We start from the raw sequence: 27,796 nt of genomic DNA on the forward strand, positions 1-27,796 counted from the left end.
CTCAAGAGCTCATGAGTTAGATCGACTCATCAGGCTGAAGAGGCTGAGCAGGGGAGGTGAGGGAGTGGGTGAGGCCTTTGGGTAGTTTTGGGAGCCAAGATGCTAGCAGCCGATTTCTGAGCCCAAGAGGCAGAAGCAAGAGGCACTGCCCTTCTCTGCTCAAAAGCTGGCTTAGGACACTTCCTATCTGACAGGTGGGCTGTGTACTAGGAAACCACAGGTGGGTCTGGAGTGAGTCCTGCTCCTTAGCATGATGACCATGTTACTTTGGGTCTTTGTATTATTACTAGATTTCTGCTTTTACTGTACTTTACCCCCAGTTCCCAAAGGCTGGGACTTCACTCTGGGTTCTTTGATACATTAAATTTGTTCAAATCATTCATTCACCTGTACAATACCTACTAATCAAGTTTGGGTGTGAGTTCAGCACTTGAGATGGAAGAGCAAACAGGCAGATATGATCACGACCTTTTGAATATGACTTTACAGCAGGAGAGGCTCAGAATAAGCTAAGCAGACAAATCCATACATAGGATTACTTACAACACTGGCAAGTGCCATGAAGAAAATAAAGCAGGGTTGTAATGTATAGAATGATTGGGTGCAGTGTGTGTGTGTGTGTGTGTGTGTGTGTCTGGGGGTGGGGCATTAGGATATACCTCTCTGAGTCTGAGGACAGGACACCTGAAATGAGATCTGAGTGATGAGGTGCCAGCCTTTCAAGGACCTGGGGGAGGGCATTCTATGCACAGGGAACAGCAGGTACAAGGGCCACGAGGCAGGAAGAAGCTTGGTGTGTTTGTGAAATCGAAAGACAACCTGTGGTTCTCCTCAACTAGTGCTATTCTAGCAGGACATAAGAGTTGAACCAAATGCTGCCTGCCTTGATGACTTGCTGAAGATGGAAGCAGCTCCCCATGCTCTGCTCCTGACCATATCTAGTTTCCCCAGCTTCTCCTCCTAGCCATGTCTCCTTATGTCTCCCTTCACTGCTCTATTTCCAGCTTGCACCATGGCTGAGTCCAAGAAGCTAAAGACCTCCTCTTGAACACAAGCTGCTATTTGATCTTAAGATCAGAGAATATTCCCCAGACAGAGGGCTGTCTATGTGGCATGCCTTGGGGCACATGGCATTTGGCCCCTCTTTTACCCATACTTGATAGATCGGACAAGGCCAAATTGGTGTTGACAAATACTTCATTCATTCCTAAATAGTTAATTGAGCACCACCATCAATAGAAATAAGAATAAGAACATACTGACAGTAAATGAGGAATAAGTTAACCAGGGAGATATTTTTTTAGTGTACTTACCTGGGATCTGGGGTTCAGGCAAGAATTTAAGGAGGAAGTGATATATAAGTTGAAACCTGAAAGATGAGTAGGAATTACCTGGTAAAGGGACTCACGAGAAAGAGAAGTATTCCAAGGTCTGGAAACTGCATGTGCAAAGGCCCTGGGGTGGGAGAAAGCATGAGGCACTTGGGGATCCACAGGACATTTAGACTGACTTGAGGGTGTTTGTAAAGGAGTAAAGGAGGACGTGTGTGTAAGAATCTGACTGGGAGGTCCTCTAGACTGTAGGGTTCAGATTCTTCAGGTTCTTGTCCACTATGTTTTTTGTTTACTTTTTTTTTTTTATTGTATAATTCTCCTCTAGAGAGCGAGGTCAATTTCTGAGGTAAATTATTGCAGAGGAGGAGCAAAGATGGTTGACTGACTTTCTCCTGTGCTTTGCCTTCACAAGGAAAGTCCCCTTAATTCTGACTCTGGTTCTCCTCCCTCAGATGCCTGTCCCTGTCTACATGTCTCCTGCTTTTCTAGTTTCTCAAGCAGTCACCTTTATGTTCTTCTTAGGAAAACTTCACATGAGTTTTCTACTGTGTGAGTTACTAGCTACAGGTCTCAGGCTTGGATGGAAAGACCCCGGTTGTAAAGAGAATGATCGGAGGAAGACAGCATGGAGGGTGAGAGCCTAGTGAGAGGGCATTGCCCTCGTCCAAGTGTGGGGTAGCAGCGGAGTGGGTGAAAAGAGGTGGCTAGCTTTGAGAGATCTTTGGATCTTTTGGATGGTTTGATTGTGTCTTAGATGAACCGATGGGTGGACACACACACAGTAAGAAGAACTCTGGCAGAGGAGGTCTGGAGCCCACTGAGGTCAAGGCATGGAACTCCAACCACAAGCTGTACGACCTTGGGCAAGTCGCTTACCCCTGACCTTCTGTTTCTTCTGTAAAGAGGTGATGTGATCAGTACCTCCCTCATAGGGTGACTGTGAGGATGAAATGAGTAACAATTTAGGGCTGTGATTGGCACATGCCAGCTCTATCACTGTTGGTTAAATATGTTCTGATACATTTCAACAAACACATGGCTATTATAGGTCTGAAGTCCAGGAAGCAGACCTGGGCTGAAGGCAGAGATGGGAGATTTGTTTTCCTGGGTGATTGCTCCTGCCTACAGGGTAAATATTTGCAAGGTTAATGCCAAAGCATTTAAGAGATTCAACTCCTCACAGATAGTTTCAGATTCTTTGGAAGAACTTATTTGCATTCAAACAATTAATATGTCAATTGCAAACAAAGCTATTCTCCTCCTCAGAGCTGCCTGGGGGGACTAGTTGTTGGTAGCACTTCAGTATTTAGTTTGAGTTGTGGTTTGTGTTCTGGAGCAATAAAACTGCAGTCCATTTACAAAAAGATGCAATTCACTTTTCCTTATTCTGACTGGTCTGGCTTTCCATTAGCTTGGATTAATGGAATGTCTGGAATCACTCTTAACTCACTTGCATTTTGGTCTGAATGCCAGGTTGCTGGGCTCTGAGATGGGAGTGGGGACACGTTCCTCTGTAGTTTGAAGTCCTGGGGTGGTGCCTGATTAAATTAAGATGATACACTTATGAGTCCTCCTAACCAGGCTTTGGGCTCAACATTTCTCCCATCCAAAGAGTCTAGTTGAACAAGAAGAATTAAGCAAGAGTGATAGTGAGAGAGGAATGCAGTGGGCAGGAAGATGGATCACCACCAACGAATCCATCCCATCAGCTATCTGCTGCTGTGTGAAGTACCGCCCCCATTTTAGTGCCTTAGAGCACCCACGTACATGACTGGGAAGCTTTCCTGCTGGTCCTTGCGTTCCTGTGGCTCTGTTTCAGCTGGGGCCAGGGCTCAGCTGGGGCCAGGGTTCAGCTGGGCTTCCTGGGCATCTCTCCAAGACCTAGGTCTTCCTGACCTTCCTCCCGGCAAAGCAGTCTTGAAAGGAAAAGAGGGGTTGCGAACTCAACAGTCCAAGCATTTTTATTGCTAAACCTGAGAGGGACCCCTCTGTTCTGGCGAGCAGAACAAAGAAGGTGTCTCTTACAGGCTAAGAGGCTTTTTATGGCGGGCTTTTTGAGGGACGGGTCAGGGAAAAGATGGGCTTGTGGCTTGCTGACGTGTCCTCTGGAGAATGCTGGGTAGGATGAAACCTAGGTCTCTCTGAGATGGTGGGTGTGCTTATTCAAAAAGGCAGTTCTTCTGTCCAGATTCTGTCAAGTCTCATTGACCAAAACAAATCACATGTCCAGTCTCTGAGTCAGTGTGGGTGCACAGATGACACAGTGTGGATTCTGAGAAGGGGGACTCGTTGGGGGTCACTGCTGTGAGGATATACCTCCACAGCTATGCAGCATTTCAAAGATTTATAACTGTGGGTTCCCTGTAACTTTGAATATGGATGAAGAAGATGCTGAAATAATCCTAATACTCTTATTAATAATGTATACCATTTTATATGTTACTCAGTCCAGGGGCTTAAACAGTGCATTCAGGAATTTAATTGCTCAACAATTCTGTGGAGTCAGTACCACTCCCATTTTGTGGGTGAGGAAACTGAGGCTCAGAAAGGTGAAGTCCGTTTCTCTAGGTGTACCTAGTGGCTGTAATTCCTTCTGAAGTGGCAGAAGCAAGCAGCACAAGAAGCAGGCCCTGCCTCCTCCCACCCTGGTGAAGAGATCTTTGGACAAAGCTAAACCACATTTCCAAAGGAAGTGCTCCCCTTTGTTGAAAGGTAAGCAACTTTCACTAAACAGCAACTTCATGGGCTGAACGTCAGTGAATCAGAAACACGAGGTTGATGTTTGTCTTCATCTGCACAGGGGTTTGGCAGTCCCCAAGTTCCCTTGGCAAGCAGGATTCGGGCTCTGCCAAAACCTGGAGGTCTAGCATAACAGCGTGGACCTTCGGGTCAGGCCAGGCCTCCAGCCTTCCTGACGCTCAACTCAGAGTCCCTGACTCTTGTGGCTTCTCTTGCTGCTGCTCCTTACCCTTGAGCCCCAAGGACAGAACAGCAGGAGGGGTCTCCGCAGCCTTGTCCCATGTGGGAGAAGGAGCACGGTTTCCTGGAGTGCTGTCAGAGGTGCCAGGAAGCCCAAGCATCGGAAGTGGTGGTGGCGGCAGGACCCGCCTGCGGGGCATGCTGTCGGGAATAAGCTCGGAGTGAGGAGGAGCGTGGCCCAGCAGGAGGAAGGCAACCTTGCCTGCTTCCTTTAGGATCGTGGGCTGTAATTCTGAGAAAAAACAGCTTTCAGGCTGAAAGAGTTTGGGACAGACCTGGTTAATCGGGATTTTTTGTAGTTGCAGACCTTCTCAGAAGCTTTCATCTGACAGTCCGAGACTGGGTGGCAGGACCGTAGCAGATTCAGGCTTCTCTGACAGAGGAGCAGTATGCTGGGTGTTTTGTGGGACTGTTGTTCTACAGGATGCACTGCAAGGATACTAAGGGTGATGCTCCGTGACTGCAAGCATCTCACCTGTTTTATTCCTATCTCTGGAGTCTAGTACAGCATCTGGCTCTAAGTGGCCAGTAAATAGTAGATAAATAAGAATGCAGGACACGCACTGCTTCCTTTCCCTTCTTCCACCGCATTTCCTTGCTCCCTTCTTCTCTCCCTCCCTTACTTCTGTCTTCCTTCCAAGTATTTACCAGGACAAGCTCTGTGCTAAATCTTAGGGCATATAAGAAGAACAAAACAGGTCTGCTGTTAATTACTTAATTACAACTTTTGACTGCAGGTGGCTGGGTGCTTGTACCCAGTAACAGGAGAAGGGGAGCTGCCGAGAGCTACCAGGCCCCCAGAGGACCCGAGAGAAGCCCCCATAGCAGGCTGGCTGTGGGTCAGGCATGGTCAGAACCTCCTTTCTCCCTTTATTACCCTTCACGTCCTGTTGTTCCAAAGACCCAAGAAGCCCAGACCTGGCAAAGGAGGCCCCCAGCTGGCCTTGCGTGTGGCTGCGGAAGCCCCGGGACCGGCCTGTGGGCTCTGGGGGAGCAGGCTACAGTCACCTTGCTCAGCCAGGCACCTCCAGTTTCTGGCAGGGTGATGATGACTTGGACTTGGACACGTCACTGCTGTTGATGGAGACTCAGTTTCCTCACCTGTAATATAGGGCAGCAACCTCTGCCTTGCAGAAATGCACAGGACTTGAACACAGGGCCTAGCCCAGCGCCCTGCACACTGTGGAGGCTCAGTGTTGGGGGGAAGCCCTTGAACTTCTGTTGCCACACAGTGTTGACCTAATGAATATTGGCTAATGAATATTGGTTGAGTGATGAATCCCGGGGACAATGCTGATTTAGGGCACAGGTGCGCATCCAGAGGCGAGAAAGGGGTGGTGGCCAGAGTTCTGGGATGTTCCAGAGTCTTGGTCCCGGTCCCGGCTCTGAGGCTGCAGATGCCCGCCCCTACAGGGGCTGCAGAACGTCACTTCTAGCCTCCCTAAGGCTAACGCTGAGGTTGCCGCTCAGCCAATGCTCTCCTCCTCCTTTAAGAACCAACTCTTCTTCCAGGGATCTGGAAAAATCTCTTGGCCGCATAGGGAGCCTTGCAGGAGCACCCAAGGAAAACAGGGTTGTTCTCTCTGAAGGGAGAAAGCTGTGGGGTTTAGAGTAACCAACTTGCTCTCCATTACCTGAGCGCTGCAGGTTTGAGAGACTTGCCGGGAACTCTGGGGCCTTCCTAACCCCACAGGGGCCTTAAATGCCCGCATCTGGTGGTGTCAGGGGTTGGTTTTACTGATGGTGGAGCTGAACGCCCCTTGCTGGATTCAGGGCTAGGATATGAAAGTGTGCAGACGGTCAACACTGTGTGGCGACAGAAGTGTGGAAACCTGCTTCAGACCATGGAGAATGTGGTATCTATGAGAAAGGGGGGTTCAAGGGCTTCCCCCCAACACTGAGCCTCCACAGTGTGCAGGGCGCTGGGCTAGGCCCTGTGTTCAAGTCCCGTGCATTCCTGCAAGGCAGAGGTTGCTGCCCTATATTACAGGTGAGGAAACTGAGTCTCCATCAACAGCAGTGACGTGTCCAAGTCCAAGTTGCTGAAATAGGGTTTGAAATGAGGTGTGGTCAATCTGAAGTGCAGGTGATTTTCAGACAGCCCTCTGCCTCCTGGGATCAGAAAGGTGTGTGTTCTCCAGGATGGCCTCCCATTGGTATTGGAAGGGGAAGACCCAGGGAGAGATGTGGAGGGTATGTGACCAAAAAGCTATGGGGCAACAGGGAAGAGTAAAGTAATTTCTTTGTTCAGATAATACTTAACATCTACTCTGGTCTAAATGCTGGGGATCCAGCAGAAAGAAACCCAGCCCTTGACTTCAGAGACTCCAGAAGGTGAGTCAGATATTTTTCAAGTATTACACAAATAAATGTAATTGCATGTGTGAACAGTGCTCTCAAGGAGAAATAGAGGCACTAAAAGGTATTCTAAGAGGGCTCTAGCATGGTCAAGGAGACCAAGGTAGCTTCCCTTGAGAAAGGAATGCTTCAGCTGAGATCTCAGACAAGAGTGGGAATTAGCAAAGTAGTGTGAGTGTGGAAGGGGAGGGGCATGAAATATTCCAGAGAGCATCAAACGCATATGCAAAGGCCCTGGGGCAGAAGAGGTCCTGGTGTTCTCTGAAGAGTGGAGAGCAAAAGGCTGGGTGGTGTCTTGAAGATGAAGCATAGGAAGTCAATGAAATATCTTAGTCAAAGGAGGGGACATGACTGTATTTGCATCTGGAAGAAAGTCCCCTAATTCCTGTGTAGGAGGATGTGTTTCCTCCCAGCTGCTGAGAATAAGCTTGGCAAGAGAGGCCTGGGGACTCATAGGCAAGCCAGTTCTGCTTGCCAGGCTTCAGTTTCCCCCTCTCTACGGTGAGTTTGGACTCAGTGGTCGGTCATTTCCATCTAGTGCATATACTCTGTCACCCTTCCTCACCCTCTATGCTGCCTCTCAACAGGACACTCAGTATTGTGGCAAAGGAAGTTTTTGTCTTTCTCTTGTATCATTTCACACCAACCCTTGGAAAATGAGTACGTGCATGTGGGCACATATCTGTAAATACTTGGAAAAGAGATAAGAAAGGCAATCTCAGGAGGGCCACGCAGTGATAACCATTAAAGCCAAACACAGGTGCCTGTGTGCAGAGATTCTATCACTTGGCATCAACCTTCAGGAACTACCTGCATGTGGGCAAAGGAGGAGTGTAGGCAGATAATCATTTTAATATTGTTTATAAACTGAACAACCTGGGGCCGACTTAAAAGATACATACAGTCTGAAAGTAAGTATGGAAATGTCTCCCCTCCCCACACCCAGGCTTTGCTATGAACTTGGGTGTAATATATATACATACCATACAAAGAACAGAGGTTTGCCAGAGAAATCCTTAACTGGTTAGCGTGGTTGTCTCCGGAAGGGGACCAGGATTGTTAGGTGATAGCTGTCAGTGGGGACCCTTACCTTCTCTGTACTATTCTAATATTTTTTAAAAGAAGAAAGCATTAGCACACTTCTTATGTGACTTAAAATTAATACAAAAACAAGACAGGGTCCTGGAAGGTACTCAGGAAAACACTGGCCACATTTACTGCCACAGAGGGTGTGCGGTGAGGGCTGTAGAGTGGTTTCCGATTTCTAGTTTTCTATATTTCATAGTCTTTACATTTTTTTGTAATGAGAATATATTTACACATGCATGGTGCAATAAAAAAAAAAAAAGGAAAAAGGAAGTAGTTCTTCCAATTTCGGTCTCTAAGCTAGTTCAGCAGCTAGGAACACTCAGGGGGAACTGAGGCCCAGGCAGTACATGTGACTGCAAGTGAGCTGCCCTGAGTCAGTGGGTGAGGGGAGAAAAGGCCATCCCCAGCTCCTGTGTCATCACGTGATCCCAGAGCATAGCAAACTGGCTTGTTTTGCAACCCAGGCAGGCCCTTTAACCACAAGCCTGCTGGCTGGCCCCATGTGGGGGGGGATGATGCCAACCCTCTTCCCTCGATGAGTCATGCTTCTTCCCGCAATAGCTGGGGGAGGATGTGGAGGAGCTGGGCTCTGGGGTAGAGGCTACTGCCCATAGGCCCTGCCAGGCTGGGTGCCCTGAAGGGTGATGGGCCCCAGGGACCCGCAGGGAAGTCCCTGATGTGGCTGCCGCTCTCAGATGTAGATTAACACAACCACGGACATCTGCTTAGACCACCACAGCTAGTGCCTGTGTGCTGATGGTGAGGAGCGGGAACTTTCAGGGGCTTCCAATGAACCCTGAGTAATGCATATTCTGTCCACAGCATGTGCTCAGGCATCAGGATAACTTACAAGGCAGGGATTGCTGGCCCTGTGGTATAGATGGGGACACTGGGCCTCAATAGAGGTAAGTGACTTGTCCAATGTCTAAGGTCCCAGCTGATAAGTGGCTGAAATGGGGTTTGAAACTAGGTGTGGCTAAATCCAAAGCCCCGATGGCTTCCATCGCACTCTAGCTGGTTCCTTTGGTCAGAAAGGTGTGTGCTTACAGGTATGTGAGCACTTCTGGTTGGTCACACTCTCAGGTTTGCTGGTGGAAGGGGAAGGACAGGGAGGAAAAGTGGGTGGTGTTCTGAGCTGGCAGCAAGGATAATATGTACTATTTCTGAGCACTTCTCTGCCAGGTGCTAGATTAAGCACTTCATAGTTTTGTGCTCCTTACTCCCTTCAATAACTGGTGAAGCAATTATCTTTGTTTTGCAGGTGGGCACACTGAAGCGCATAGAGTGAAATGACTATCTAACCACACAGCTAGCAAGAGGAGGTAAGGATCAAAACCAGGTCTGTCTGGTTCCAAAACCGAGCCTCTGCAGTTACCCACAAGCCCCTCTTCCTGCAGGCACATGCTCTCTGTGGGACCCAGCTCTCAGCTCTTGAATCTGCAGTCTGACTCTTGTCCACCAGACAAGTCCCCCTTCATGTTTCAATGCTCCATGGGACATCACCTCCTCCAGGAAGCCTTCCTCAGCTCCACAGCAAGGGGTTCTCACTGTGTCCCCACAGCTCCCTGACTACCTGACCCTTCAATCATGTTTTCACATCCAGAGATTAGTGTAGTGGTTACACCATGAGCTTTATCGACCCATAGTTTTGGGTTTGAATCCTGAATGGTCTGGGTAATGTTGCTTTCTCTTAGTTCCACCTGTAAAATGGTGACTCTAATGTCTGTTTCTCTGTGTTGTTGTAGGGATTAAGAGAAATACTTGTGTTTAGTGCTGAGCACAGGGACTGAGGCACAAGAGCATGTTAATATCATTACCCACCTAGTCTAGCCCAGCCAGGCTCAGCAGATGACTGGCTGGGGAAAGTGGGCAAAAAGGTACCAACTGGGACCTTAGACCTTGGACAAGTCACTTACCTCTATTGAGGCTCAGTGTCCCCATCTATACCACAGGGCCTTGTGGCTGCCCTAATCCCATTGTGAGGGTCTGATTTGAAGCTCTAAGTCTGCCCATGATTTATTTTCTATTTTATTTATTTTTTATTTATTACTATTATTATTATTATTATTTATTTATTAAGGTATCATTGATATACAATTTTATGCTCAGACTTCACATGAGCAACATTGTGGTTACTAGATAGCCCCTATTATCAAGTTCCCACCATATACCCCATTACGGTCACTGTCCATCAGCATAGTAAGATGCTATAGAGTTACTACTTGTCTTCTGTGTGTTGTACTGCCTTCCCTGTGCCCCCCCTATACTATGTGTGCTAATTATAATGCCCCTTAATCCTCTTATCCCTCCCTTCCCACCCACCCTCCCAAGTCCCTTTCCCTTTGGTAACTGTTAGTCCATTCTTGGGTTCTGTGAGTCTGCTGCTGTTTTGTTCCTTCAGTTTTTTCTTTATTGTTATACTCCACAGATGAGTGAAATCATGAGGTACTAGTCTTTCTCCACCTGGCTTATTTCACCGAGCATAATACTCTCCAGCTCCATCCATGTTGTTGCAAATGGTAGGATTTGTTTTCTTCTTATGGATGAATAATATTCTATTGTGTATATGTACCACATCTTCTTTATCCATTCATCTACTGATGGACACTTAGGTTGCTTCCATTTCTTGGCTATTGCATATGTCTTTTTGAATCTGGGATCCTGTATTCTTAGGGTAAATTCCTAGGAGTGGAATTCCTCGGCTGAATGGTACTTCTATTTTGAGCTTTTTGAGGAGCCTCCATGTTGTTTTCCACAATAGTTGAACTAGCTTACATTCCCACCAGCAGTTTAGGAGGATTCGCCTTTCTCCTCAGCCTCACCAGCATTTGCTGTTGTTTGTCTTTTGGATGGTGGCCATCCTAACTGGTGTGAGGTGATAGCTCATTGTGATTTTAATTTGCATTTCTTTGATGATTAGCATCTTTTCACGTGCCTGTTTCTGCCCATGATTTGTAACTCAGTTCCCTGAATATATCATTCCACCTTCTAGAGAGGGTGCTGACTTGCACCCAGGTCTACAGGTGCAGAGGAGGGATTAGGAGATGAGCTGAGCAAATTCCTAAACCAAAACTCACATATAAAGTAATGGGAGGAGTACACATGCATTTAAAAAAAATGATTGTTCTTAATTCCATCCAAAAGGAATTAAAATGAATTCTATCAACCAACTAAGGAAAAAAAAATCATATTTAATGTCTAATGCTGGTGGGGTTGGGTTGAAAAATCATACACACAAAGTTCCTTGTGACCATCCAAATTCTTACAAACTTTGGGGATAATATGCTAATCTATTGTCACACCCTGTTACTTATCCTGAGAAAATAACCTTCAAGAAAGGACTAGGTATAAGCAGAGATGTTTATGGTATCAGTATCTCTCACTACAAAAATCTGGTTAACCCTTGAAAGAACATTAGTAGGAGACTGGTAAGTCAAATCCTGGTCATCAATGTAATTGTTAACAATGTCAATGACAAAGTTCTCAAAGAAACACAAGATGTGTATTACACAATTACCTGGAAAGCAGAATGTGACCGGGCATTTATTCTATGAGTGCAATTACATTAAATTTGGAACTGTAAATTTACTCTATAAATGCAACTATGCATAAATGTAAATTTACTCTATAAATGCTACTATGCATAAATGTGGGAGAGGGCAGGAACGTCAAAGGAAAAAAAAGAGAGAGTTGTGGTGGGGTGCGCTGTGTATTGCCGTATTGCCTCCGATGCTATTGTCCGATTGAGTCATATTCCTGGGTCACCCTATAAGTGACTGGGAAAGTCCCCTGACTTTGGGATTTCAAACCCAGTGTCCTTCCCACCCAGCTGTCCAGCATTTCTCTGCATCTCCTGCAGCCAGGCCACCCCAGAGATCTCCATTACAGCCTCCATGCCAGCCTCAAGGAACACGTACATGTAATGGCCTCTGTTCTGGCTCCAGAAAGCTGACTGACCTTCACCAGCACTCTGGGAGGCCCAAGCACTCTGCTCTGGTCTGGAAGGTTCCCCCAGAGTGCCTTCCAATGGCTAGTCTTGCAAAATGGCTCTTGAGAGCACTTTCCATAGAGACAAGGAGACTTGCGCAGAAGGGAGGCTATGTTCGTCCTAATGGGGTGATGGGAGCCCCACTGAGTTAGGGACTCTTGTTGCCTGAGGAGCACACATGGGTATCATGCACTTTGGCTCACAGGACCATTCCCAACTTAAGACAAAGCAAAATCATGGATGGAACCGTTTCTGTCTGCAAGGAAGACTGGGGTGGGTGGGGGATGCTTAGAGCAGGGTGGAAAATGCTCAGCTCCCCAGCCACACTCTTCCCAGGGTCCTGTTTGGTCTGGCTGATGCCCGTAGGCCTTGGATACAGATGCCTGCCCATTGCTGCCACCCTGGTCTCCACCACAGGTCCTGAGAACAGGCTTGCATTGCCAACTGACACCCAACCCTGCAACAAAGTCATGATCTTTCCACCTGGGTAACCTGAATAGCCAGAGAGGAGTTCTTGGGAATGATTTGCTCTTCTTGCCATTCACTCACTCACTCATTCATTCATTCATTCATTCATCTGTTCCTTAGTTGTTAAGTCCCACGTACTCTAAGCCAGACACTATTCTAGGCCCTGAGGATACGGTAAGACAATGGTGGCTCTGGGAAGGGATAATAGACAAATGAATAATAAAAAGCTAAGAAATTCTGTAAAAGAAATCAGCTAGGTGTCTTTTTCTGATGGAGAACAATGGGCTGGTGCAAGACAGACCTACATTGCATGGGGTGACCACTGGAGACTCTGCTGAGGAGGTATTGCTTCAGCCAAGGGCGGAAAGCTGGGCCAAGAGTCCTCTAGGCATAAGGAAGAGCAGAGCAAAGGCCGGGGGCAGCAGGCACGGGGTGCTGGGGGCACGCTGGACATCCCAGCCTGCCCTTCTCCCTGTCCTTTATCCTGTCTCTCTCTCTCTCTCTCCCCCAATCTCATTGGTCATCTGGTCTCTATCCCGTTCTGGTTCTTGATTTACTTAGTCTTGAGCCTGGCCCGTCTCTGTCCCCGCTCTCTCCTGCTGCTGGCTCTGTCGGCTTCCCGCCCCCGCCAACTCTGCGCCACCTTCCCTCAGCCTTGGCCGTTTTCCTGTCTCCCTCCTGTGTCCCTAGAGCCTTGGTCTCTCCCTCTCCCTCTCGGTCTCTGCCTGGCTGTGGCTCCATGCTCTCCCCTTTCCGCGCCCCTGCCCCTTGTCTCTCCTGTTCCTGCTGGGAAGCCTGTCTGATCGATATCGCTACTGACAGCCCAAGTCTCCACGTCATTCCCACGGTGCCTTGCTGGGAGGTGTTAAGCGGCAGGGTTTTGTCTGTACCTCAGAGAGACAGGGGTTCTTAAACAAATACATACATTCTCAGAAATCCAAGTGATTGTATTTCTCCATTGAACCGTTATGGCGTTGAGTAGTGTCAGGCTTCCCCGGTGCCTGCGGGGGAATCAGAGTGAGTGGCTGTGGAGGGGGACGAGGAGGAGGGGGCAGAAATGGTCCCGGTGGGGGTGCCGCCCGAGCCTGGGCTCCACGGGCCTGACAAAGGGGCTAATTTGTGGAAAGGAAAGAGATTATTTTTTCTTGGGGAGTCAGAGACACACTTCATGCTGCCAAGTGTGTCACCTCTTCTGTGAAGCCTTCCTGGCCACCTCCCGTACCCGTCTAGCAGTGGCAGTTCACCCTCTCTGCCTGCGCTTTACCCTGTTCAGGATATCTAGAACAGCACTGGGAACTCTGAGGGACTTTACCGGCCTGAAGATTCCTCTTCCCACTGGACATGACCTCGGTGGAAACAATGATCATAGGGTCCTCACTTTCACACCCACCGTGGCCAGCTGGTATCCTGTCTGGCCAAGCCCGTTTCCTATGAAATGCTCCTAGCGGGTCTATGCAAGTGACACAGGGTGGAGGACCCCTGATATGCTTTGGAAAAGTGCCTCAGTTTCCTCTTCTCTAAAACAAGGGCATCAGTAAACCAGGCAGGTGACGCGCTGGCCCACTAGAGCAGATCAGAGATACTGTTAAGCTTGCTACCAGCGTCCGTCACCATCAGCAATATCATTCACTGCTCAGACTCGGGCACCACACAGTGAACTGGTCGTAGGATCCTCTTTGCTGTGCGTGAGAGGATAGGATGATGTTTGGTGCAAGGTTATGATGTCTGTAAACTTTTTTATTCTCCTGAATGTATTCTCCTTGGGTCTCTGTCCTGAGATATTTGAAGCACTCAGGGGCATGCCTTGGCATAACAGAGTGCTAGTTCTTCCCTTTCTTTCTGTTTGTCTGCTTTGTCTGGGAAGACCCTTCTGCTGTGTGGCTCCTTCCTTACCTCCTGGCGGGCCCAGCACCTGATTCCTGGCCTCGCCAGGAACAGGTGGGGCTGGACAGCCCCCTTTTAACTTGCCAGAGTTGCTCATCCTTGCCTGCCCTGACCATTTGACACAGTGGTCTCAAATGCTCGATTTGATTCTAGGACTTTTCAATCCCTTCTCGCTGAGTCTAAGCTTCCCCGAGTATAAGATGGGAGAATGGTTTAGCTTAGATGTGAAGAGTAAGTGAGATAGCCCATGAGACGTGCACTGAGTCTCTTGGTCAACAACTTAGTTCTCTGTCCTCACCTGAGCATGAACTCTTCAGGGGCGAAGCTCCCTCTGATCCATCTTTGAAGACCTAGAACCAGGCTGTCCAGTATGGTAGCCAAGAAACACAAGAGGCTGTTGAGCACTTGAAATGCGGCCAGTTTGACTGGGCTGAGGTGCAAGGGTAAAATACACACTGGGTTTTGAAGACTTAAGATGAAAAGAAGAATAGAAAATAACTGGTTAGTACTTTCATATTGATTACACATTCAAATGAGAATATTTTGAATATAATGAGTTAAATACAGTCACTGAAAAATTGCTACATGGTATTAATATTTTATATTAAAAGTATATGAAATATAGTAAAACACTCATACTGTCTCATAAAAAACAGTTGTTAACTAGTGTGTTTATAATTTAAATTGGTTTCATGTGTTTATTTTTGATTTTTTAATAGGGCTATTCAAAAATGTAAAATTAGTTAGGGGCTCATATTATAGTTCTTTTGGACAGTGCTGTTTTAGAAATAGCGAAGAACCTTCTTAGCACAGATGGACAGATGAAGGAAAAATGAAACTAAATGAATGGGTAGATCCATAAATTAATACATGGATACATGAACAGATGGACACAGATGAATAGATAGATGAATGAACAGAAGGATGGGTAGATGGGGTGGGTGAAAGGAAGAAGGAATGGAATTGATGGTGGATGGAAAGAAAGGTTAGAGATAAGAAAGGATAAATTGGTGGATGAATAAATTACTAAAAAGATTAAATAAGTAAGCATGTAAGTTCAAAAATAAATCCATAGCTATAGAAAGAATAGACACCTCGGGAACCAGGACTTGACTTTGACCAGAAGGCTTGTTCTTCTTTGTGGCTCCTGAAGTGTAAGCCTGTGACCAAGAAAAAAAGTTTACCCTTGCTCTTGGGGAATTTATTATTTTAATTGTTAGCCTTCATCAGAGCTTATTGGAATTTTTTCCCCCTTGGACAGTTTATCACTTGTAAATTATTTGTCACATCGTTGTAATTCTATCCAGATCCTTAACTTTCTAATCATGCATCTTTTATGGGGTCTCCTTTAAAGAAGCACTATAATTACGTGCCAAGGGTCCCAGTAAATTTTATCAGGCCATAAAATATTATACTTTAATTATTTGGAAGGGGAAGAAAGGCAAATGTTCCCTCTGCAAGGCTGGTGATCAATACTGCAGGGCTCACGACAGCTCAGGCCCCTCTGATGCCCGCCTCTTTGTGGCGTCCCAGAAAGCTTGTGCTTCCCGCCCCAGAGTCAGCACAGAGTAGGGGCCCCAGGGGACTGATGCATCCTTCTTGATTCTTTGGCGGAGGCTGGGCCAAAGGAAACTCGTATGTATACATCCTTGAAGTGGTCTTGTTATGCCCAGCAAGTCCAAGAGGTGGCTCGGGAGGATGCAATTATGTCACCACTGCACAGACAGGAAACTTAGAAGTAAAGGGCAATTAGAGATGGGATTCTGACTTAGCTCTTCCGACTTCCTGGCAGACATTTTTCCTCGCCACACCACACCTGCTTTTATGAACCCATATGCTTAATGGGTTGGGGCTCTTATATTTTCAAGAATTTGCAAGTAGAAATTCTATGGCACTACAGCTTTGCATCCAACATTTTAGTCATTGAAATGAATAGCTTAGTTAGGCTCCCACTATGCACCAGGCCCTGGTGCTGGAGGGAAGCAAGAAACACAAGAAACAGCATTGACAAGTTTCTGAGGCTTGTGGTCAAATCTTCATGTCGGTCATGGAAATTGCACCTGTGGTAGGTGCCAAGGAGAGGGGCTTTGCAAACTTAAAACCAGGGCCTTTTAATGAGTTGGAGAGGTCAGAGAAGGCTTTACTATGGAAATAAGTCATCTGAGATCAGGAGGATAAGTAGGAATTAACTAGGCAAAAAGAGGAGGAGGAAGTATTCTAGGTAGAGGGAAGAGCATATGCCAAGGGCATGTGGTAGGAAGGCCTGGAAAATAACCCAGGGAGGCCAGAGCAGAGTTACCAATGGGTGACTGTGATATGAGATGGAGGGGGTCTCAGGAACCACATAACAACCCTGGTGGGTCATGTTAGGGCTTTTGATTTCTATCTTAACAGCATTGATGATTCAGGCAAAGGTTTAAGTGAGCAAAAGGAGGTTTTGGCCCATGTAGGCAAGGGAAGACTCAGCCCAGGAGCAGAGAGGAGCAGTGATCTCGTGCTGGATGGGTGTCAGGAGATGTGTTTAAGCATGGGGGTAAGTTCACGAAGAGGAGGAAGGCAGAGGATAATGACTCATTCCCACTCAGCCCTTCGGTCTTGGCTTCGATGTCATTTCCTTGGGGAGACCTCTCCTGACCCACCGTTGGGCCAGATCCTCCACCCCCAAGTGGTGGTCCCCACCCTTCACTTCCCCTTTCACAACACACAACACTGTTACTGCCACGTCTTACTTAATGGCCTCTTCCGCTCGCTCCATGCAGGCTCCGTCCATGCAGGGGTAGGGAGTGTCTTAGTCGCTTCTGGTTACCCAGTCCCAACTCGGGACCAACTGGCAGGCAATACACAGAGCAAATGAGTGAATGGGATACTGGGGGGGATGGAGTTTATAAGGGGCACGTCTCCTTCAGCCTCTTCTCCATGATTGCTTCTCCCTGTCTCTCCCTCCTCCCCTCCCTTATCTACTTCCTTTTATTGTCCTAAGGCTGAACTTCAAAATCCTTGCCCAGGGGCTTGCATCTGAAGGAAGTAATGGACATATGACTAAATTCTTAGCTCTGGATCTTAAATGGTAATTTCCCCAGAAAGGGTTGTGATGTGTATATTCATTGCACAGATGAACGACCTCGATTCAAAAGGTAAGATGACTTGGCGAAGACTTCTCAGAAGACGATGACAGAGCAATTTGTGAAACTCCTCCATGTCACCCCCTTAGAGTGACACATTTTGTTACTGGGTTTTCTGCTAAATCTCAGGGTGAACGCTTGGTGAACCCTGAGGTTTTTCCGGGCCTGGTGAAATCCTCACCAAACTTTTCTGACCAAAGAAAGTTGTATTAAAGAAAATTGTATTAATATAGTATTAATATTGTAATAATAATACTTATGTTAATGGTAGCTAGCATTTATGCCATTAACTTTCCAATCCTTCAGAGCAGAGATCTGCAGTCTATAGCCCACAGGCCAATCCTGCTTTGTAAAAAAGGTTTTATTGGAACACAGCCATGCCAATTTGTTTACATATGTCTGTATCTGCTTTCTTGCTGCCATGGCAGAATTGAGTAGATGTGACTAATAAAATGTATAGTCCTCAGAACCCAAAATATTCACTATCTGGCCCCTGGCAGATAAGGTTTGCCAATCTCTACTTTATGTTCATTATTGTGACATGATATATTATTACTATCTCCATTTTACAGATAAAGAAACTAAGGTTCAGAGAGGACCTTCAAGCAATTTGCTTGAAGTTTCAGAGAGACTGGAACTCAGAGATTCCGTCTTCCAAACCTGTGATGTTTCTTTGTATGCTCTCCTGGAAGTGCCAGTGCCAGTCCAACTTTGGGGGAGAAGGCAGGAGACTGATTCCTCATAGATTCCAGAACCCCCAAAACAGAATACTTCAGTAGCATTTTGTTTTTGGGAAAATGCTCTGATTATTTATTGTTACATAAAGGTAACCCCTAATGGGTAATGGAAAACAATAGTAATCATCTACTTTGCTCCCAAATGTGCAATCTGAGCACGGTTTGGAAGGAACAGCTGTCCTCCACACAACACCAGCTGAGGATCCACCTCTGAGATGACTCGCACACGTGGCTGGTGAGTTGGTTCTGGCTCCCGATTCCTCTCTGCAGGAGTCTCTCCTCAGTGTGTCTTGGGCTTCCTCACAGCATGGTGGCTGGATCCCAAGACTGAGCATCCTAAGAGACAGGAGATGGAATATGACAATTTCTTAAGGCCCGGAAATGGCAATGGTCCACTTCTGCTATGTGTTATTGATCCAGGTGTCGTAAACCTGCCTAGATTCAAAGGAGCTAGAGATCCACCTCTAAATGGGAGAAGTGTCCAAGAATTTGGGGGCCATATTTTTAAAATCCCACAGCAAATATTCATATTCATCTCAGTGTTCCCTTGGACCATCGTTTTGATCCATCATATCCTACCCCTGATAATTGCATGTTCAAACTAGGGGACCCTAGGAGAATGAAAAGGTGTTATAAATAGTAGTACCAGGCAAAGACTGCAATACAGAACTGTCCCAGACAAACCAGGTATGTAGTCATCCTATCCCAAGGGCAAAGATTAATGCCTTCTTGATGTCCATAAGTCATCTTGGGAAGGTTATATCAGCACCATTGTGTTCTGTTTAAGAAATTTTTGATAAATTGTTTAAAATTAAAGAGAAAGATGTTTTCCCTGGATGAGAAATCTTCAGTTATCTGAAAAACTTATTTAAATAGAATTTCAGCTTCCCAGAGTCTTCCCATTAACTGTACTGCTCCTGTGAGATGTGCCACCCTCAGACACAGAGCTGTCCTGGAAGCACCAGGCTGTGGCTGCCCTGGGACCCCTTGCTGAGTGTCCTCTCTGGGTTCAGCTCTGCACTAGATTCTGGAAAAGCAGTGATGGGAAGAGCACGGTCTCGACCTCTAGGCACTTACAACTTACCAGGCAAGATAGCACAGTCAACAGGTCATTGCAATGCTGGGTGATAAGGGCCATCAGAGAGGTGGAAACCAGGTATTGTGGAGACAGTGAAAACAGGAAGATGGAAAATTCCAGGAAGATTCCACAGAAGAGGTAACATTCAAGTTTGGTGACTTATTTATTTTTTCATTACTTATTGTATTCAGGCACCTTGTTAAGTATTTTATGTATATCATTTCATTTAACATTTAGAAAATCCCTGGAAGATGGAAATTACTACCACCCCCATTTTTCAGATGAGGAAACTGAGGCTGAAAGTCATGAAATAGCTTACCTAAGTGTATACAAGTAGCTAGTAGCAGAAGTGGAAAAGGTGCTGGGGATAGAGGGAGGAAGGATGAGTAGAAGTTTCTAAAGCCTCAAGGAAAGAGAGGGCATTTTAGGCAGGGGCCCAGCAGGTGTAAAGACAGGTATGTGGAATAGGGTTGGGAAGCCTGTGGCACCATTGGCTGTTCGGTGCCTGGAGCAATGGGGCCCTGGCTGGGAAGCAGTTTTGCAATGTGGGGACCTGTGTCTTCCCTCACAGCACTGAGGCTCCTTCTGAGTGGTGAAGCCAGGAACAGCATGGGATATGTGATATAGTCAGCACCAGCCATCTTGAACTTAGGCCCCTTTCTGTTCTACATCCGGAAGCATCACCCAGGGGTTGCTTAGAAACAGAGCATCTCAGGCCTCTCCTTAGACCTACTGAATCAGAGCTGCATTTTAACAGATCCCAGGTGGTTCATGTACACATGGAAGTTTGGGAGCATTGATCTGGCACAACTACCATTCACAAATTTTATAACTTCATTCCATGTTTGCTCACCATCAAGATCTTCCACTGATAGTTTTCCATTTGGAAAACCTGAGCAATGGCATACAAAAGATTTTGGGGCACGTAAGGGGTCAGTAGTATCAATAACTGCAATCCATCCATTAGCTTTTCTTCTCTGGATTGTTCTAGTGAATGCAGCCTGGACCCTCTGCAATGGGCCCAGACACAGCACTGGTTCCCGCCCACCCACTCCCCAAATGCTGACAAAGTCAGCTCAGTGGCACAAGGCTGTGGGCTCTTGGTCGGCACCACGGGTCACAGCCCTCATACTCTGAGGGTCCTTCATGTGATGGACTGGCTGCTAGTCCCTGGGGCAGGTACAGAGATGAACCGATCCTTACCCTGTCCAGCTCACAGAATGACTGACCAAGACTGAAAGGGAATGTGACATGGATGCTTTCCCAGGGCAGGGGCTTGTTCTGTGGGGTTGGGAGCCCAGGGCCTGAATTCAATCCCTTTGTAGTCATGTTCCCTGCCCACTAGGAGACGCTCAGTGGCAAGTGGGGGCAGACACTATGTGTGTATGTGTGTGCATGTGTGTGTGTGAGAGCACGTGTAAATCTTAAAGTTCCAGGATGCAGAGACATTGGCCCTTACCTTTTCCTCCTGGCGCTCAGCAAGCCTGAGCTACCTCCTGAAGTCAGAAAGGGTGGTGCTGCTTAGAAAGAACATTCCCATCTTTCCTTCTCTCCTTGATCATTCCATGAGCACTGCCCTGCCCTGCCAGCCTGTGCTGGCCTCTGGGATGAGCAAGGAGAACTGGTCTCTGACCTGCAGAAACTGGCAACCCAGGGAAAGGGAGGAGGAGAGACCAGCAAAAGGATGGATGAGGCCGGGACAATGTTTTAAAGGCCCTGAGGAAGGAGGAAGGAGTCTCCTGTTCTAGCTGGAAGAAAGCTCTGCCACTCTCCATCCATGTCTTTGAGCAAGTGTCACAGCCGCTTGGGTCCTTCAAGTCTTAGCGCATGTTGGAGTGATGCTAACTTCCCCTTTCAGAGTTTGGATGAAGACAGGATAGGGCATGTGGAAGCGCCCAGCTCTGGATGTAGCATGTGGCTGGTATTGATAGACTCCTTGCCCTCAGGCTCTAAGCCAGGCCAACCTCCTGGCTCACCAGGGGTAATTAATGGAAGGGACTGGTTTCATTCCACAAACCACACTTGCCCTGAGCTCCTCCCTGTCTTGCAGGGAAGTGACCTTCCTCACGTGCTGAGAGGACGCATGTGATGATTGCATGCCCCAGGCAACCAAAGGGATCTTGCAAACTCATGATTCCCTCATACAGAGGAATGAAAGGGAGAGAGGAAGTGGGGGCTCCTCCTTGTTGCATGTTCTGCATGGCTCTGCTTGCTTTGGAGTTTGAAGGCCTTCTTGGGGAGATGGATTCCCGGTGGTTCAAGGACTTGCCTGGAAAGTCTTTCTCTCCTTTTCCTTCTCCTCCTCCTTCTCCTTTCCTCTTTAATAACATACCTTCTATGTCCTTCCTTGAACTGTCTCCCACAGCAGGTAACCCTCAGAAAACAGGGAACCCCTCTAGGCTCCCCTGCATGTGGTGGGAGGGCTGGGCAGCTGATGGAGTGCATGGGGCAGAGCAAAAGGCATGAGGCTGGGTCACAGAACTCACAGAAGTTTCAGAGACCTGGAACATACCATCAGTGGGGGTTAGGACACTAGAGGAGGTGAGTAAGTCACCCTTTCTCCCATTGGCCAGACTGTACTTATTCTTGAATACTCAGCTTAGGGACTTTCCCCATGAGACTCTGTTTTTCTTGACATCCCCCAAGGTCTTCAGTTTCAGCTGAAGGTGATGACTAACCCCTCCCTGGCAGCACCCAGGACGCTGCTGTCCTTTGAAAAGAGTGTGAGTTGGTGCATTTCTGCATTGTGGCTCAGCCTCCTGCCCCTGTAACTGCCTGGTGTGACTCTTGCTGTGCACTCTTATGGGGCCCACACTGACGCATGCTGTCCTGCACCCTGCCGCTGTGTGTTCATTGACTTTCATTGCTCCACACACTTTCAAACACCCATGTGCAGGCACCTGCACCCCCGGGCTCACACTTCCCTCGGCAAGCTTGTCTCACCCACTGACTCCATTAGGGAGCTTTAGTGCCTGAGTCCCAGGTGTTTGCAGACCTGACATTGGCAGTGACTGAGTAGGCCTTTGGTGACACTTCCATAAAACCTCATAAATCGCTCCTGTGCAATGTTGCATGTGCATTTTTATTTTCCTCCATAAATAACACATTCTTATTTTCTGAGAGCTCCAGCCTTGGCTGAGAGCCTGGCCAAGGGGGCCACTTTCTGTACATTTGGCCAGGATGGAGACAGGAATGGACAGGAATTGAGACCACTCTGTCAGTTGTTTGAGACCTAAGACATCACTGGGGATCTGGGAGAATGGAGGCCTCATTTGGATGGGACATTAAGGGTCATCGTGTCCAGCTACAAATTACAGCCTTCTCCTTGTAAGCCATTTCCCTTTTCACTTGCTTATGTGTTCCATCTCAATTCTTTTACTGAGGTTTTAGGTAAGGGGCACTATTAAGCCTGTTTTTCAGACATGGAAGCTGAGGTTCAGAGAAATTCAGTGATGCTCAGGGCCAGGGCCTGGGAATCTGCATTGAAACAATGCCCCAGCTCACTCTGAAGGAGGTGGTTTTGATCACATTTTGAGAATGAAGGTCTTTTGTGATTATGACTTGGGTCTCAGGGTATAAACTAACTATATTCTCCCCTTTCTTAAAAGAAAAACACCTTGGAAATAATAACTTTGAAGATGTAAAGAACAATTCCAAGGACAAACAGTTTTTACCCAGAGACTTGGTGGCACTTAAAGCTCTACCTTCGGGGCAGACCCTTCTGAGAGGCTGGCAGGTCCTGGGCTGCGCGCTGCCTCCCGCGGCCAGGGCACCTGTTGCCTTTGCTGGCTTCGCTATGACTTTGATGTACTGCTGTCTTGCCCTCTTTAAAAAATAATTCCATTACTTACAAGCTGATCAATCTTAACCCCTTACAAAGCTGTTGTAGCAGGCTATTCTTATCTCCATTTTACAGACTGGGAAGCTGAATGCCAAGGTCAAGTTTCACTGCCAATAACATGGCAGGGCCTGGGTTACAGACCCAGCTTCCTGACTTCTAGTAGGGCTTATTCTCTGCTACACAATATTGCCCATTCACTGCTCTTTACTTGATATTAGGGGGGTTGGCAGTTGGTAAGCTTCCAGGGGCCAGTGGGGGGTATGTGAGGAGTCCCAAGGTGAATGAGATCTCATGGAGTGGAGAGAAGGCAGTAACAGGGCTCAGGGATCAAGGCAGGGATGGGAGGGTCTCTCACTCAGTGCTACCCTATTTTGTGCCATCAAGTCATACTCATTAGGTACTGTGTCAGGAGCAGAGTGGTAAAATGTACAACAAAGGAAAGGCCTTTTCTCAGAGGCTTTTAAAGCTAAAAGCTTGGCTAAGGTGGAAGAGATGGAGGGTTAGAGTGCACATCATGGCTTTGATTTGGTATTCTGGGAGGTCCATTACCTAAAGGAGCCATCAATAGTCCAGGACGGTAGAGAGGAGAAAGACATGGGCCGCAGGGGAGATCTGATGAACCTGCTTCTCTCTGTGGGTCCCCCAAATCATGCCATCAGCAAGTGGGACTAGGCAAGTTCTTGCCTCTGGGGAATGCCCACTGTGGGGGGGTGTCTGAGCAGATAGATGCACATGCAGATTCTATGCTCGTATTTAGATGCTTCCAGAATACACCTGGAGGAAGGTATCAACATGATCCTGACTCTTCTGACCCAGCCATGCACAGCCATTGGCCCTGGGCACTCCAGCCTGTTTTCAGAAGTCCCAGTTCTCCCTGACTCCTCGCAGCCTTGCTCCCTACTACGACTCGTTTTGCTCGTAGGCTCACAGCACAGTGAGTCGTAACCCAGGAGTCTCTTGGAGTCTCCAGTTGTGAAACTGAAAGATGTTCATTCAATTTTCTAATTGTTATTATTGCATCATTGCAAAATGTATGTTTATTTCATATGAAGCCTCTTTATTCATCTGTAAATTAATATAATGCATTTTTAGTTAATTATCTTGTGGTTTGAGGTAGACACTCATATCATGAACAAATTCATAATTTTGTTTTTTCTTTAATAATAGTTTCACTTCAATTTTTTCTTGCCTTATTGCTTTGACTAGAATTTCTAGAGCAATTATTAGTGCCAATGTTTTAAGGGACATTCTCGTCTTGTTCTTTTTTTTAATAGCAGTGTTATTTATACATTGCCACTAAGTATGAAATTGACTACCATTTTGAGATACATACTTAAATCGTGCTGTTTTAGGCTCAGATCTTCTTATTCCTTATGTTCTATAAATTGTTTTAAAAGAATGGGCATCAAATTTACCAATTACTTCCTCATATTTATCAAGATGATTGCATTTTAGTGGACCTGCTGCATATATTCGTAATGTTTTCCCTAGCATTAAATAATCTCTTTAGTACTGAATGTAAATAACTATGTTTTTGTATTTCAATGAATTAGATTTGCGGGTGTGCTTTGAGAATTTCTGCAACAATCTTTAAAAGCAATATTGATGTATAGTTCTGATATTAATATAGTACATGCACCCTGAAATAAAAGAAAATACATCAAACCGTTGGAGACAGCTTTGCAAACAAACTGCTACAAATATGTTACAGTTAAAAATAAAAAAATATAGATTATAAAAAGAAAAAAAATAGGGTAAAACCCAGGGCTGATAAGGATATGGCACAAGATGGACTCTTACGCATTGCTGATAGGCCTATTAAAAGTCTAATAAAACAGTGATTTGACAATGTATTTAATGAGTGATAAAAAGTTAATAGACTTTGCCCTAGTTTTTCTATACCTTGGAATTTATCCTAAGGAAATAATCAGGGTTCCACACACACACAGATTATGTGCAAAGATTTTCATGCATAGTATTATTTGTAAGTGAACAGTTAAACAAAATGTAAATGTCAAATATTAGAAGAACTGATGACAGCACCTCCATATGATGGAATACTTTATAAACACTAAAGGCATGTTTGAGGATATGAAATAAAGTTTAAAGAGTGGGATTTGTGTGTGTTCATTATGATTCTAATTTTGAAACTTGACTGTATTCCCATATATATTGCATTGCATTGTATTATACACACACACACACATATACAATACAATCACCTATATATATATATAGTACTATATAAGCATAGTAATGGTTGATTATTTCTTGGCAGTGATTTGGTTTCTGGTGGTTTTATATTTTTTTTACAATGATTACTAAAGCCACAGGTACCAGATGGGGCCATCTTGCCACTTTGAACAACATGGAGTCAGCTGTAACTCCCATCTCATGGCCTGGGGAAATTTCTGTGACTTGGGGGGCTTTCTCACCATCACCACTGATAGGGACTCCTTATCTTTGGAATTCTGGCCTGTCCAGTCCTTTGTGGTACTTCTTGTTACTCTGCCCTGACATCTGGGTGGATGCATGGTGCCCAGCCCCTTCTCTTTTATTTCTACTTCCAATCCTCCCCTAAACTTTCTGGGATATGAATTCGTTGCATGTGCCAGACTTTTACCAAAGACCTGTGGATCATGGAGATGGGGTGTTGTCCTATACCATACAGAAGAAAAATAAGTCCCATATTAATCCAGAGGTACTTAGAGATTTTTTTGTTTGTTTGTTTCATAGACCCTATTGTGAAAACTGTAGACCTCTTCCAAGTATAATGTTTGGAAACGCTTTTGACAAAATAGGGAGGGTTACAAAGGAAATGAGTTATATTAAAATAAAGTTATCAAATATTTAAGTAAAAACAAATTTATGATACAGTGATGCATGTGCTTCTGTGTCAGAAAATGAGTGTAGTGTCAAAATAGTGAGAAGCATAAATGACATTCTGAGAAATAAACTAAAACTGTAATTGAAAATATCTGTGATTGTACTGATTACAAAGCTACAAAAACTGCTAATACTACTGTAATGGGTAGTCTACATTCAGAATTGCAGAAAATGATAATTTTCAGGAAGAGATCGATGAACGTAACGATGTCATTTCCCCCTCATCTCCGTTCAAGGATCGCCTGAATTCTATCTGTGGACCAGTGGGATCTCCAGGTCCTGGGCGAGGAACCCTTGTGTTAGGCATCCTGTTCTGCAACAGCATGCCATGATAAGCCCCATCTCTTTCCATATTACTTTCTTCTTTCTCCTTTTCTCCCTTCCCGATTTGTTCTGGGAAGGTTGAACTACTCACATTATTAATTTGAGTGATTTTGAAATCTCTGTTTCCTAATTTTGAATTAGTTCTTGCCTTTTCATTGACTGTCCACAACCCATTGGGGTGTCTTCAGCCAAAAAACTGGTCATCTACTCCTTCTACTCCACACTCAGGGAGTATTTGTCTTGTGTGAGGCATTGCTCTGCAGAAGGCATTACTTCTTTTTATTTTCACAAATGGGAAGCTTCCCCAAAATCACGCAGCTAGCAGGCTGCAGAGCCCATTCTCGTAACTGCTAGACTGTTCTGCTTTCCTTTTGTGGCATCCAGGAGAAGATGAAATTGAGCTATTCAGGTCTCTTTTTTCATAGGATTGGCCATCTTTAAAAGGTAATTCTCATCTCAGAATAGCATTTTGTTTCCTTTGGTGCATTTCTGCATCTTCCGCAAGAGGCATTGGTTTTGTTGTCTGCCCTGCCTCCTGCTCCCCTGGGAGCTGCTAGGAGAGAGCCCGTGCACAGGGCGGGTGAGAACCAGGGCAAGCACCCCAAGAGAAGCGGGGGGGGGGGAGGGGACGGGGTGCGACTGGGCTTCCTGGTTCCAGTCTCTTCTGAAGCCTGCCTGGAGGCTGTGCTTTGGATTCTGTACGGCTTTATTGTCAGAGACCCCTTTAGGCACAAGCTGGCTTCAGTGGGTTTCTGCTACTTGGAACCAAAGTGTTTAATAGAGAAATAGTAGGCGTGCATTCCTTTTAAAATCAGAAAGAGAACACATACTATTAGTGGCATAACCCATTGCGGGAAAGGAGTTACTGTTCTCCTGCAGGCTCCAGAGGTTGCCCCCTTCTAGCCAGAGTAGAAATGATGGGAATGGTGGTGGACATGTTTTGAGGAAGAAGGCGCATGAAGGTGACTGCTACAAAGGTCCTCTCCTCTGGGTCTCAGATCACCAACGGGGACAACGTCCTTCTCCGTGTTTCTGCTATATTCAGACTCATGTGCACTCCAGTCTTAGTCATCCTTGTGAAGACAGAAGAGCCCTTTTACTGTGAATACTTCCTTGTCAAATTCATCTTTCCATATTCCCACCCCTTTGAAGTACTGCAGAGTAGAGGCCCTCTTGGTATCTGCTGGAACTATGAACCCAAGGAAAAGACCAAATGCTTTTGGTACTTGGTGGATCATGATGCTGGTGAGGGCGGTGCCTCCCGTCTAGATCTGTAACTGTTAAGCCAGCCTCCTCTCTCTCCCACCAAAAATGCTGGCCCATAAAGGAAACTTCCTGCACCCTATCAGTGTTGGAAGCGGTTGTCTCAGATTGTTTTCCCTTGTTGCAAACCTGGCCGGATCCTGATTCTTCTCGACTTGAAGCTTGCATTTAGTCTCCTTGGTATGAAGTGCCTACCTTTCCTTAAGGGATCTGGCTTCATCTTCTGCCACCTTTTGGCTGACTTGCATAGGAGCCCACAGTGAGCCCTTAGAGTCTCAAGCCCAGGCTCTGGCTTGCCAGCTGATATGAAATGCCAATCTGGAGTGTATTTGAGGTGTGGCTTGGTCACATAGACCATGTGCCAAGGATGGTTGTTTTGGTCAGAATTCTTTCATTTTCAAGTGAAAGGAACCCAACTCAAACCAGTGTAAGAAAAACAGGCAAC

General features: G+C 46.3%; 1 long non-coding RNA gene across 7 annotated transcripts in view; it reads left to right on the forward strand.

Annotated features, from left to right (window-relative positions):
* LOC108390437 (uncharacterized) overlaps nucleotides 1-24,988 on the forward strand; it is a 58,631-nt gene extending 33,643 nt beyond the window's left edge. The window contains exons 4-9 of one of the 7 annotated variants that reach the window (XR_012131342.1): nucleotides 3,903-4,046; nucleotides 9,022-9,082; nucleotides 10,189-10,279; nucleotides 17,081-17,234; nucleotides 17,795-18,194; nucleotides 23,636-24,988. This is a non-coding gene — a long non-coding RNA (uncharacterized lncRNA). Of the gene's footprint in view, nucleotides 1-3,902; nucleotides 4,047-6,685; nucleotides 8,666-9,021; nucleotides 9,083-10,188; nucleotides 10,280-17,080; nucleotides 18,195-23,635 lie in introns of those variants that run through there. The other 6 variants (XR_012131346.1, XR_012131344.1, XR_012131345.1 and 3 more) reach the window with 6 other exon arrangements.
* The last annotated feature ends 2,808 nt before the right edge of the window (nucleotides 24,989-27,796 follow it).

This window comes from Manis javanica, chromosome 5, assembly GCF_040802235.1.
Source record: "Manis javanica isolate MJ-LG chromosome 5, MJ_LKY, whole genome shotgun sequence".
Classification (NCBI taxonomy): Eukaryota; Metazoa; Chordata; class Mammalia; order Pholidota; family Manidae; genus Manis; species Manis javanica.